A 13648-nucleotide genomic window follows, 5' to 3' on the forward strand; every position below is an offset into this window, starting at 1 on the left:
ATGGTAATTCTGTAATGCACACGTCACAAACCATCTTGTCATCCTTGTGCAGCCTCCCCTCTCTCTCTATGGGCGAGACTGGCTGAGCCATTTCCATCTGGACACCGTGGGTGGGGGTGGCGGGTACGATAAGGGGGAAAGGAGAACAAACACAAACTATAGAACATGGCTCAGGGCAAGGCAAACAAAGCTAGTGTATTAGCTTTGCTTTTTGTCTCTCCCACTGGTTAATACCCTGAGCTCATATTTAGGAAGGATTTATGGTGCTTAGTTTTCAATGGACATCGGAGACCTCTGCCTGGGTATTTTACATTGCTGTGTGTTTTTGTGTTTGTTTGTGGGGTGTGTATGTGTATATGTGTGTGTGCTCTTGTATGAATTTGTCAACTCCGACTTCTATTGTTCATAGGTGTTCTTTATCAATCACTGTGTCTTCAGGTCTACAAGGATTCTGAATGGGGCTGCCTTTTAATGGAAATCTGTGATGCGTTTCAGCTTACTCCTACTCTTCTATGCTCTTTATTTCTCTCCCTCTCTCTGTCTCTCTCTGATTTGTGCTCTCTTTTTCTCTCTCTCTCTCTCTCTTCCTCTTTTGGATAGATTCCCAGCACAGTGTCGCAGGCTGCAGTTTTGAGGATTTCGCTTGCTTTTCCAGGCAGCACTCCAAACCCCATAGAAAGCCTCCCGCAAAAAATATTGTAGCGCTGCCTCACCTTCCATTGTCCCGATGAAGTAATCCCTGCTAATGCTCGGGTATTACCCCGAGAACTTTACGAATTGTTAGAAAGCAGTGACGACTTGAAACATCTGTTTTATTCGTCACACGCAGGCATACAATAAAAACAACAACAACAAAACGAGGAAAATGTTAATGCCTAGCTTGGAGGACTTAAATAAGATTACACAAAAGCAGAGATAGAGAGAGAAAGTAGCAATGGATGCATAAATCAGACCGAGCTCCAAAAAATGTTTTTCAATCAGGCTGACAGAGCCAGCAGGCTGGCGGAGTTAGAAAGCCACCCACAGTCCATTTGACTGAGTGGGTTGGTGAGCACCCAGCACCAGTACCCCTTCACCTCCACAACACACACACACAAACACACACACACACACACACACACACACACACACACACATACACACACAGGGAGAGAGAGAGCATGAGGGACTCTCATATATACATACACACACACACACACACATAGAGGGATAGAGAGAGGAAAAGGGACTCTCATATATACAAACACACGCACACACACACACACATAGAGGGAGAGAGAGAGCAAGAGGGACTCTCATATATACATACACACACACACACACATAGAGGGATAGAGAGAGGAAGAGGGACTCTCATACATACATACACACACACACACACACACACACACACACACACACACTCACACACTCACACACACTCCACTGTGATGGCTGATGGAAGAAAAGGCAAAAGATTGCGACCTGTATGTCAAACGTCACCGCGATGAAAAAGCAGTCAAAAGCAGAAGGCCTGCTCCTGCCTCATGAAAGAAAGAGTAGAGAGAAAGAAGAAGATGACATGCCATCAATTATTGATTCACCATCAATTTAGGGAGCAGACACGTGACTCCCGGTAGAATGAGAGACGAAAAAAATAGCGCTATACATTTTTTTTACGCCCTTTCAATTTAAAGCTCCAGATTCAGAGAGGACAAAATAAAGTGTGTGTGTGTGTGTGTGGGAAAAAAAGCTCTAGTATTGAGCTGCAGTCAACTTTGTTGTGTGCAAGATATTGACATGAAATGTAATAAAAAGCTGGTGATTTATTGCTCCTGCGGTCCATTGAGAGAAGGCTGTGGCAGAGATAAAACTGAAGGCAGACAGGGGCGAATAGAGATGTGACTAGCCTCGCCTCTGTGGAAGGGGACGGAGCAGACGGAGGAGGGAAGGTTGTGGGGGTGGGGGGTGGATGAAGGACAGACTCGTCTGTCTTTTCTCTCTGGATTAATAAATACTGCTCCTCCTCCCGTCTAATTTAAGCAGTTTTCCCCACAGATACAGAAAAGCTCATTAAACTATTAGGTTGCTGGTAAATCTTAGCCACTTGGTCCAGTTAGGCCACGCGATATGTAAAAGAGACAAAAGTGGTGTGTGGCTCATGTTATGGTCGCACAGCTCTGCTTGCTTTTCAGTGTTACTGCAAAATTGTTTTTTATTGCGCATCATTTCTATTGAATAGTACAGTATGAGACTATGAGTGTATATGAAGTGGTGGTCCTGCGTTGTGTGGTACAATACTGGCAGAAGGACATGTTAGCCAATGCCAATGGTGAGGGGAAGCTTATAGGAAGTTATCTGCTAAACCGATATTTCTGATTACTGTGTCCTCGGGCACTGTCTTCTGATGCATTGAAAAGATTTAGTCTGAACTACCTCTGAAGAGTACTTTAGCCACAGCAGGGAATCGAATCTTTACTCAAGATTAAGCGAAGCACTGTCTCCACCTACCTGTTCGACATGCATGCAACACGAGCAATGCTCTGTTTAGACAGGAGTGTGTGAAGGTCACCTCCATAGATAACATAATTGAACTGATGAGAAGAGACAGAAATGTATTACTGACATGGGATGAATAAGTGATGCCGCTTGCATGATGCAAACAGCCCAGAGTCCTTGAAGTGGGGGACTGTGGAGTGTGAGGTCCTCTCAATCGAACTGACACAGTTGTGTTGTTGTACATTCACTCATAGGAGACAGACAGCACTCCACGTACTGTGTCCCTGACTGACAGGTGAATTGACTCCCTGCCAGTTTGACATAAGTAGCGTACCTTTAAACACCCTGTAACATGTTCATAAGCCAATGACAGTTGAATGTTGAATGATGTTTTATTTTAGCATGATACGTGTATTCCATAATGTATAATTCCTTTGATGCATCAGCAAACGCAATGCACCAGTTACAGTGTATGCGGATAGGTCTGAAAGCAGTTGCCTTGCACATGGCCAATGTTATTAATCTCACTTGTGGAATAGAGCCACATCTTTCAAACTCACACGAGACACGTCACTAATTCCAGGGCTTTGGGCTTTGATCACATATTGCAGGAAGTCCTTGTGAGAGACAGCGAGGGAGGGAGAGAGAGAGAGAGAGAGAGAGAAAGAGAGAGAGAGAGAGAGGCGTTGGTGCGGTGTGATGAGCTGTGCCTGTCATGCGCTAACAGATGACGAACCTGCCGGCTTCATACCTCAGAGAGTCCATCAGCTTAATAAAAGTGTCAGCCTCTCTGATTTGTTATGTCTGTAAATAAAGCAGCAGAGAGGAGCAGAGGGGGAGCTGTGTGTGGTGTGTGTGAGTGGAAGGGCCTTGCCACGTGCTTTGCTGAGTTGATGATGCTGTGACCGCCTGTCCACAGTTATTTGTTTGCCCCCTACGCCTCCAGTTTTCTCTCTACTGACGTCTCTACCAAAAATCTTCCACCTGTGTCCCCCCCCCCCCTTTTTAAGTGGCCAGCAACTCACGCCTCACAATGCTGGTGGATGTCGGTCACAAACCAGGGTTACCAGAAGCTTGTCGGCTCCTTGGGCCCTGATGGGTTGGCCGGAGCGTATTCATCTCATCCTCTGCTCCTTACTTGAGTGCCTCCATGTGACTACTGCATAAGCCAGAGGGGAGAAGAGTGTGTTGATGGTGTGAAAGTGGCGGGGGAAGAAAGGAAAGAGAAAAAAAAGAAGGAAAAAAAACAGTGTTGGATGGGGCAAAATTGGGGTGCGGCAGCTGGCACTTGTCCAGAAGCCTTTTGGCCAGAGCTCTTAGCCATCTTAGCCTGGCCCAACAGCCCCCCTGAGGAAAGCTGGGCTGGATAAATGCAGTTCTGAACATTTAAACTGTCTCCTGATCTTGGCCACTGCCCGTGCTTTAGGGTGTGTCTCCGACGAGATGGTTCAAACCCTGGGGCGATCGCAAAAATGGAGGGTTCTCTAATTTTTTTCCCTTCCCTTTTCTTTTAAAAAAGCGAAGCAGGAATGAAAGAATCTCCCCTTTTTTCTGAGAGATACAGAGAAGAAGGCATGGTTTAATAAGACAGAACAGATAAAAATAGACAACCATACGGCGGATCACAGCAGGGCATATATTTACACACTTACTCCTGCATCCTCTGTAGAGCTGTTGAAATGAAGAAAGACACTTGGATGATGCACTAAGGCAAAAAGGAGAGAAAGTGATACAGAGAGAAATTGACTAAAGATGGAAGAAAGACAAAAAAGAGACAGGAGAGGGAGAGGGGAGGATAAAGATGAAGAGGCTCTTTCTCTGCCATTTCAGAATTGAGGCTCTCAAGCACTATCTGGCTGACTGAGGTGCCTCTTGGACCCCTGGTGAAAAGACCTCTCATTAGTAATGGTCGCCTATTGCCCTTGGGAGGCAAATTGCAAGCGATTGCACCTGCGTGTCGCGGTACATGGAAGGGAACCCATGAATATCATAAAAGCATCTGGGCGGGAGAGCATAAATGTTCCCCCCCTCACAAATCATGCAGAGATTGCAAGCTATTAGGCACGCTGACGATCGGGACATAGGAAGCCACGGCTCATTACGGCAGATTGCAAATGTCATTTTTTGCGTCTCTTCCCCGGGACCGTAGTAAAGTATGGCGGGGAAATTAATTCTGGATAGAGCCTAGATTTGAGTGGAAGCCAAGCAAGCCTGACCTAGATCATCTGTGATTAAATCATTGGTAAAGGTCATGGGTAGAAGGTCACTCAAACTGCATTAAGACCGATTCCTGCAGCCTACCCATCCCTCCTCCCTCCTTCCCTCATTCCTTGACGACACTCCTCCCCTGACCCACCCCTTTTTTCCTCCTTCCATCGAAGGAAAAAAAAAAGTAATCCTTCATCGCACTAATTTTCTCCTTGTTCCTTTCTGCAGATTGCCTCTTCGTGACTGATTATTTCACCAGGACACCTCGCAAGCTGAACGCCTTCCGCTCCTTCGCCAGCGTGGAGCTGTTCCACTTCAACGTGCCTGAGGACACAGTGGTGGCCGTCTGGAACCTCATTACCTTCAAGGAGCAAGGGGGCACTTTCGGCGACAGCTGTCCCGACCGGAATGTGACAGTGTAAGCACCAGCACCCAGAGACAATACAGAGGAGAGGGTGGGGGGTAAAATAATTCAGTGTTTGTTTGTGGCGTTATTTTTTGTATCTATCTATTTTCTATTAATAGGACAGTGGAGAGTAGACAGGGAGTGGGAGAGAGATGAGGAGTGGGCTCTGGAAATTACCTCAGGTTGGACTCAAACCTGGCACCCCCATGGACACTAGACCCATTTATGGCGTGGGACGTGAGATGGTTGTTTTGTTGATGCTGTTTTTTTTTTTTCAAACAATAGAGCGAGAGCCGTTAGCTTGGCTGCAGTTTTAGCAAAGTCTCTTGTTATCAAAGACTCTCCAGATGCTGTGTGTCCATGTAGTGTTGACTCTGCACTCATGGCTAATAAGCATCATGGCATTCCAGACAGGCAAGAGGTTCCCAGCTGAGAAGTGGACAGCCGCTCTCAGAGGCTATGCCATGGAAGACCAGTAACCCTGTTAAAATGCCTTCACCATGAACAGGGCATAGGAACTTCTTTTTTTCAAAGCACAAACACGGTCACAACTTCATGTTGTCTTAGTGGCATCATCTATAGTACAATCCTCTCATCAAGGCAGTGCTATTGGGTGCTTGAAATCAATGGTTTTGGTGTGGATAGAATTTATCGTACACTCTTCCCAGCTATCAGTCCCAACTTTAAACAATCCTTTGAATGTTTGCCTATGTATGTGTTAGCTGTGGACCCCCCCCCCCCCTTGGGGTAATAAAAATGCATCAAAGCTTTAGCGAGGAGCCAGATCACGGTAGTCCCTGCATACTCATTGCTGCCATTAAATTTCCATCCGACAGGCAACCTTGTGCACACACCTTCCTTCTGATGCAGTGGCATCGAGCTGGAGGGAAATAATGTGCATCCGTCTCCTGTGTGTGTGGGTACGCACTGTATGCGGCTGTGTCCTTGAGGGAGTAGGCAGTGGTTGAGGGAAATCTGTGATTTGTGGGGTGCCCGTGTTATGTGAATTGATGACATCAGAGGCACTGCTCCCGTCTGTCCACAGTTATTTGTGTGTACCAGTGCCTCAGATGACCTTAAAATGGAGGCATCATTAGTTTGACGCCACAGCTGCTTTACATAAGACAACAAAGAGTACTGCCCACCATTGCAGACTTGCTTTCCAGTGAAGTACCACTACTGTGGTATGCAGGTATCTGCATCGGAAGCTGGAATGTTTTATTACCATGTTGTCAGGAGGGGAAAACAAAAGGAACAAACAGCACATCTTCTGCCCCAGGGACAAATATATTTGGAAGTGGTATATAACTATTCAAGATTATCAGGAGGTAACTTTTGCCCGAAGTGTCAAGCGAAAAAAAACTCAGGGGAAATATGTGAGCCGTGATAATTACAGCTTGTACTCACATGTCAGAGCTGCCTGAAGAGTAATGAAAAAATGCGTCTCCAGTGTTTAGACCGAGGAAAACAAATGACCTGCCTACAGTTGGAATATTGCAAAGCACTCAAGCTCACCTCCCTAAGGCAGACTGGGGCACTGCTATTGGTTTTCGCATCAGGCTGGAATTGACACAGACTCAGCTTTTGTAGATCGCATATCATATCTCATACCAAAATGCCCTCAATAAGAATTAATGTTGTAGTGTCTCCTTTGTATAGAGAGATTAGGATTGGGATTGGGAAATGGCCGCGAGCCTCACTCGAACTCAGGTACCTGTGGGCACTCAGACGCGAGGGCTTAGAAACACGGTGATTAGAACTTGGAATGTCACGGTGGGGGTTTGGGGTGGTAGGTAAGTCAGCTATAGATTCTGCAGAGGGAACAAAACTGGATATTTCCTTGACTTCACAGAGAACAGCGGTGGAACGGAGCGGAACGCTAAGCCGCTAATTAAAGGGGGCTCAGAATGGGGTCCCTGGCAGATCACCCTCCTCTCTAAAACCCTCCTCCCCTGCCCCAACCACCACCACAACAGTGTCCCCCTCCTCCCCTGCCTCCATTCTCTGGGGTAATAAGAGGACGCATTAAAACACAGAGGACGTAGGGAGCAGAGGGGATGTGGAATTGGGGAGGTGCGGTTGGCAAAGGGGGCAGGAATTAATGTTGATCCCGCTGTGAGATAATAGGCAGGGGGCACCACAGCAAGAGCATGATTATGAAAGTGACCATGCATGCTGAAGAGAGAGATAGCACAGGGACACTCTGGGGGTGGGTTTGGGTTGTGTGACAGCCAAGGGCCGTGAGGGGCCAACGGATAACAGTCATGCACCGCTGCGTCCCGGATCAATAGCTCGCCACTGGGCCTGCCATGACGATGCTCATTAGAGGCAATACAAGCTAGGAAGCCAAACAGTTTTATCACTCCCAAGGTCTTAGCGAGAGACTCGCTTGAGTCAACAAGGGTCTGGGAGGGGAAACGGGGAGAGAGACAGAGAGGAGGTGGAGGATTGGATTAAACATACACTTTTAGGCATACAAACAGACACCCATACACACATACACTTGTGGGCACACACACACACACACACACACAATTTCGGCATACCACTTGGGGCAATGTCATTGTGAAGATTTAATCTATGACAAAAGAACAAGATTAGCCATTGTCTAACTTTTTAAAAATAAATACGAGGTAACTTCACAATAACAGAGTGTATAGAGGACAAATCAGGCAAAGTGAAAACTGAATATTTCACATACACCATTTTCCCACACCATGTCCACAAGGAGGCTGGTTACAGGTATACTGTGCAGAAGCCAAGATTCCCAATTAAAGCACAAAGTCAGTCAACCAGAATAAGCTTTGCTGCTCTGTTTGTTTGTGGGGGAGAACAGCTTGTTGTCTAAAAGCATTCAATTCTTTCATCTGTGTAATTATGGATCTCAGGAAAATAAACACATCAAGCACCATTATGATGTTACAGAACTTAAGCAGTGGAAGTTTAAAATAAAAGAATATGATTGGATGAAAATATTTCTGATGAATTTAGCTTACCACTGAGAGACGGACCACCATTAGAGTCAGTCAGTTCAACTGCAACACAGGGACAGCGTTGGCTCCTGCCATATGCACTGAGTCTTAAATTGTTTTCCATGATCAATGTTGCCACCTGTGCTTTGCAAAAGAGTCAGCATGTGGTAGGTGGAAAATGTCATCCGCATTTCCCATGGTGCTGTCCATGGTACTGAAATGGAGAAGAGTAGAGCACTCTGCTGTTCAGACAGCAGTCTGTGCATATGGGAGCTCTTACAGGACACAAAATGCTTGATGGAATTAATTAGGCGACACTCCAGCCTCATTCATTAACAGCCTCTTCCTGCCACCGCAGCATTGAAGGAAAGGGAAATATGCGGCCAATCTCAAACACTCTCACATTGTTGGGGCTCAGGGTTTCGGAAATCTGACTCAGGGAGAGTTAATGACTGGGTTCTATTTATATGCCTCTCAACCCCCACCCCCACTGCCTCTTCACAGAGTCCAAAAGCTTAATGGGGTTTGACCTTTCTTGCTGTGGGCAGTGTGGCGATCTCATGGTGTGCTGATTTGATTATGGCCATCTCCTCTCACATGGGCCAGTTGAGAAAAAAAAACAGCCCTTGTGGAATGATAACGGCGTCTGTGTCGCCTCAGTCAGACGGACCTAAAGCTAATGCACTGTAACGTATACGGACAGGGCGCTAATTGGGTCATAACAGGCCAATGCCTTCTATGCCAAGGACGATGAAGCGTGAGGTCCTTGTTTTAGGAGCACACTCACTAGGCCTGTCGTGCCCCCTGGGTGCTGGAGAGGCTGCTCCGCCGGCCCAGGATATGCATGAGGCTGGGTGGGGTGGGGTGGGGCAGGAGGGCATTAAGCTCCTCGGGAGACATGAAGGCTTAGCATTATGCAGACAGTAATGCCTTTTTACACTTGTTGAGTGGCCCTGGCCTGACATGCATGAAATATATGCTGATCCCCTCCTCAACATCATCCCATCAGCGACTGTCTGTGTGTACCACCCACACCCCAGCCCCATCCGCACACATCTCTCCCCAGAGTAAAAATCTCAAATTAAAAAGAGCCTCAGCGTTCTCCTTCAGTAAAGTCCCTGGTCAGTCCACTGGGCTAAATTGGGAGCAAACCTGTGTGTATTTAGCATAATATATCCTGCCTCCTTCTCCCAGCCTTGTGGCTGAAGGTTTACTCTGGAGTGCCAGGGCGAGAGACCAAGACTAAAACCCGCTCCAGCAGGAGACAGGGCGAATGGGTGGACAGCAGAGCAGGGGGGCTACCGGCATGGATCCCAGCCTCCTAATCAGGGCCGTTGTGAACAGCTGGTGCCAGCGACCCACTGGGACCTACAGGGCCCCTGATTCAGTGCTTGGTGCAGGCAGCCAGCTTTTTAAGAGAGCAGTTCACACAAACTAATGCCTCTCATTTGTCTGGGCCTCTTTTGCAACTGATGTAGATATGAGGCATAGAGAGTTGGTGAGTGACTGCCATACCCTTTTTAGAGATGCACTTTTCCACATAAGGATTTTGGAGGGTTTCCCCCTCCATTTTGAATTCTGAGTGCCCATAATGTGAACTTCTTCAGCCTGCCTCTCAGAGTTGGTAGGGTAGTGATGGGGGAGAGAGAGGAGTAGAGGAGCTCTCTTTCTGGCTCTGGTCTTATCAGTGGAGAGTGCGGCTCTTTGACCGGAGTGTGTCGACTCCCAAGCTCCCAACCTTCACAAGAAGGAGAACCAGAGACGAATCCATGCTGGGATGAAAGGCCTCATCCAAGTGACATCCCGGAGATACCCGCCTGGGCTGGGTGGAGGGTTGGGGTGGGGGAGTGGGTGGAAGACTTGGAACATGCACAGAGGGCAGAATGACTTTTCCACCCCAACCAATAACAGCCGGGCCGCGTTGCGCTGCACAGCCGCTTGAGTTTGAGTTATTACCTGTCAAAGCATCTGGGCCCTCAGGTTACTGTGGTCCTCCCTTGGGATTGCTTGTCTCTCGTTTCTTTTACCTCCCTAAAAGAAAAGAGGAAAGAGAGAGAGAGAAAAAAAAAACCCTATACAAGGTTCCTCGGGCATATCAGTACAGGAGGGTACCCTGAAAGATGGCTAGAAACCCAATACAGAAGCATCTGCTGAAACACCCTGGCTGATGGATTGACCAGTAGATGTGAGGGTAATGGAATGTGAATTAAAGTTCTTTCCTGTCCGTCTCTCTCCCACCACCCTTCCATTTACTGTGCATTTCAGGAACACTCTGGTCAGCAGAACTTCAGTTTTCTTTAAACATCAATGCGCCCTTGCCCAGGATGCATCGCACCTCTGTTTCCTTGTATGCACCTGATAACACCAATGGTTATTACCATTCCCCATGGAACATTAAGTACTGCATAGTGTTAGGAAGTGAATAAGCTGAGTTTGTTTAATATCTTCACACTGAGGGGGATTCATTGAAAGCTCACCTTGCAGAAAAGATGACCTGATATGGTCATAGAGCAGAAATTATTGGCTCTAGGCGAAGCTCCATTGAAAGATTTTGAAGACACAGGATGTGTGGAAGTCTTAAAAACCATCTGTCTACAGTTGAATGGCAAACTGAATGCCAAGGATATGAGAGAGAGAGAGAAGGAAACTATACTTTATCAGGGTTGAGTTTGAGTTGACTATATTTATATAATGAATATCAATAGGGTCTATGTGATAACAATGGCTTTCCATTTAACAGCTATGATTACAGATTACAACAACTAAAACACGGAGGGAAATGTACTTCAAATCAGCGATTCTCGACATCAACTACTGGTTTAGCACCACAGCATTTGTTTTAAATCGTCTGATGAATAATTTAGTGTTAGCCACAATACACAATTTCCATTTCCCCTCTGCAAAGGAAAGGAAAGGAGAAGCAGAAGCAGAACATCTTCAGAATCCTAATTGACAGGAGGGGCCCTCCTGTAAGCCTCTCTCTCATACATGAAATTAATTGTTCAGTGTTTTGTCGCCAGTTTGATTTATAGCCTCCAAAATGAGAAAAGCAAAGTCATGATTTCAGAGCACTCAAGCTGAAATGATACTACACCGTGATGACCCATGGCTAATTTTTCCTCGTCCCTTTTCCAAAAGACAATCCATCATCCCAGTTAACTTTACAAAGTTTGAGGTATGTCAACTTCAACTTTTTTATTGGTGTGTGCTTCCGTTCCGTTTTGGCAGTTACTTCAGATCTGGGGCGCCACCGGTGATCAACCCACTGCAGACGACATTCCCGCGGGACACCGTCGTGCCCACCTCCTTTGCAGTCACCCTGACGTGGACACTGCCGAACCGCACCACAGGGGTCTTCAATGTGACCAGCCCTCTGCCCGGTGACTGGTTCTTGGCCGCCCATTTGCCGAAGGATGAAGGAAAGATCTCCGTCAAGGTAAGGATACCTTTGTCTTGCTTAGTCAGTCTTTGGAACAAAGCCTTGTGCAATTTGCATGTGGAGAAGTGAGAATTTGCTTACAGTGCAGAGTGGAGGCCTTTACACTTCCTTTGTGATTCACATTTTAAATGGCCGCTCTCAAAGTACAATTGGTAATTCACATCTCCATCTTTCAAAAAACTATTTTAACGAAAACACATGTGATTACATTTGGAAATCTGAATATGATATAACACAACCGTGGAGAAGCAGCACAGGTCTGTATTTTGCTCTGTTACCTAAAAGAGAAGGACGCAATGTGTAAACTGTAACCAGTAAAGCCATTGGCACATAACAGCTGCAACGGTTGTGTTATGCACAGTACAGTACCCCCAATAATCGTCTCCTTTCACAGTTCAAAAGGAACAAGTTCATTGTGCCGATACCGTTAAAATGACCAGTAATGAAACGCTGAACGGGAAGTGATGTGTGATCGCCTCACATCAGTACTGAACCGGCAGCGAGAGGAGAGATACTGTATCCTGGAGCTTGTGCTACGCAGAAGACTGGAGGAAGATCGAAAAGGTCACTCTAAACTTTTCATGCCCACCCACCGAAGATCCTGAGACCTTCACACGTGCGAGACTTCATTTGAATTTGTTAAGAACGCAGAGTTGCAGACGATTTCTCTGGGGTAAACCGTGACGTGAAAGTTTCGCTCTTGAAAGAATGCAATTACTCAACTTATTGCAGGGTCCCTCACGCAAGGTGGGGTGGGTTTGAATGAAAATGAGACAGCAAGTGAAAGTTAAGCCTCTGTAAATGGGTTCATGGGAGTCCAGAATTGGACAAATACTGTGATACTTTCATAATTTCCTACACAAAAAAAACATGGCAGTGGAGAGCATAGAGGACCGATGAAATGTTTATGGCAACAGAAGTCCTCGGATCCCTTTTAGGATACTTCTCCCCCCAGTATAATCACATGCAAATTGGCAGATAATGTCCCCATTTTGCCTTTGCAACCAGTAGTTTTGTACCATGTCCCACAGCACCATGAAATCGGCACACAATCATTTTGTTCGCGTTATCACCTTTGCACAGAACGAGAAATATCACATTATTTCTGTAATACAAACTCTGAGTTCATCGTCATTGTCTCCCCACACAGTGAGTGTTTGTACCATGCGGCACAGCTCTGATAGTTTTGTGGCTGACCAGCAGTGCGACAAATAGAATCAAGCGTTGTGACAATCTCTGTCACACATTCGTGTCTTGGCAAGCAGTTCTGCGCCTTCTGTCTTCTAACGCTCTCTATTTCTTTCTTGCGCTCTCCCTCTCTCTCCCTACGACTGTCTCTCTCTTTCTCTGAGATTGGAATCTTCTAGTGAGCGCCAGGCAGCCTGATTAGACCCACATCAAACTGCGTTGTCCCATGTTGGTTCGGATATTCTTCCCATCTCTAACTTCCTCCAGTCCACCCTTGCAGGCATGCTCAACAGACCAAACAGTTAATTACAACAAAACAAAAATACACTGAATTGTATAACCAAACCATCCAACAATCCACAACATGCAAACCAGCTAAAAGCAAGAACAAGAAAGTGTTTGTGAGCTGCAGCTATGCCTCCAATCCCATAACCAATTAGATGTAGATGAGACTGTGGGGGTTGGCCTCGACCTTTCCTGAATTCAAGGAAGTGACAGCACCTGTGGATCACAGTGGCACATGGCAAGACTCTCCAAGTGGAAATAATTGGTGTGGGTTTGAACACCAAAACACCCCTATCAACTTCCAGTCGAAGAAGAAATCACTTTATTCACCAATGTCTATTGCCGTGGCCGACATGAACTACAGAATCTGCAGAATGTTAGGGAGGGAGACTTCAGCTAGAGAGCAGGTCATGACAATATTGCCCTCCCCCTCCTTGTCACAACTGAAGGGGACCTTGTACCCTACAAACCTGTATAGCTTTGAAAGGGCCAAAACCCTCCTCGAAAAATAATGTTTGTGCTGAAAATGAAGTAATGCCACCATTTAAAGCCGCCACAACCTTTTCAAATCCAGCCGGCCTGAATTCCTCTACCTGTCAGGCTGTCACTGTGACTTGATCCCCTCTCTCTCGTGCGCATTTATGGCATCGGAAATGTGGGGCGGTCTGAGTC

This window comes from Sprattus sprattus (genome assembly GCF_963457725.1).
Source record: "Sprattus sprattus genome assembly, chromosome: 15".
NCBI lineage: Eukaryota > Metazoa > Chordata > Actinopteri > Clupeiformes > Clupeidae > Sprattus > Sprattus sprattus.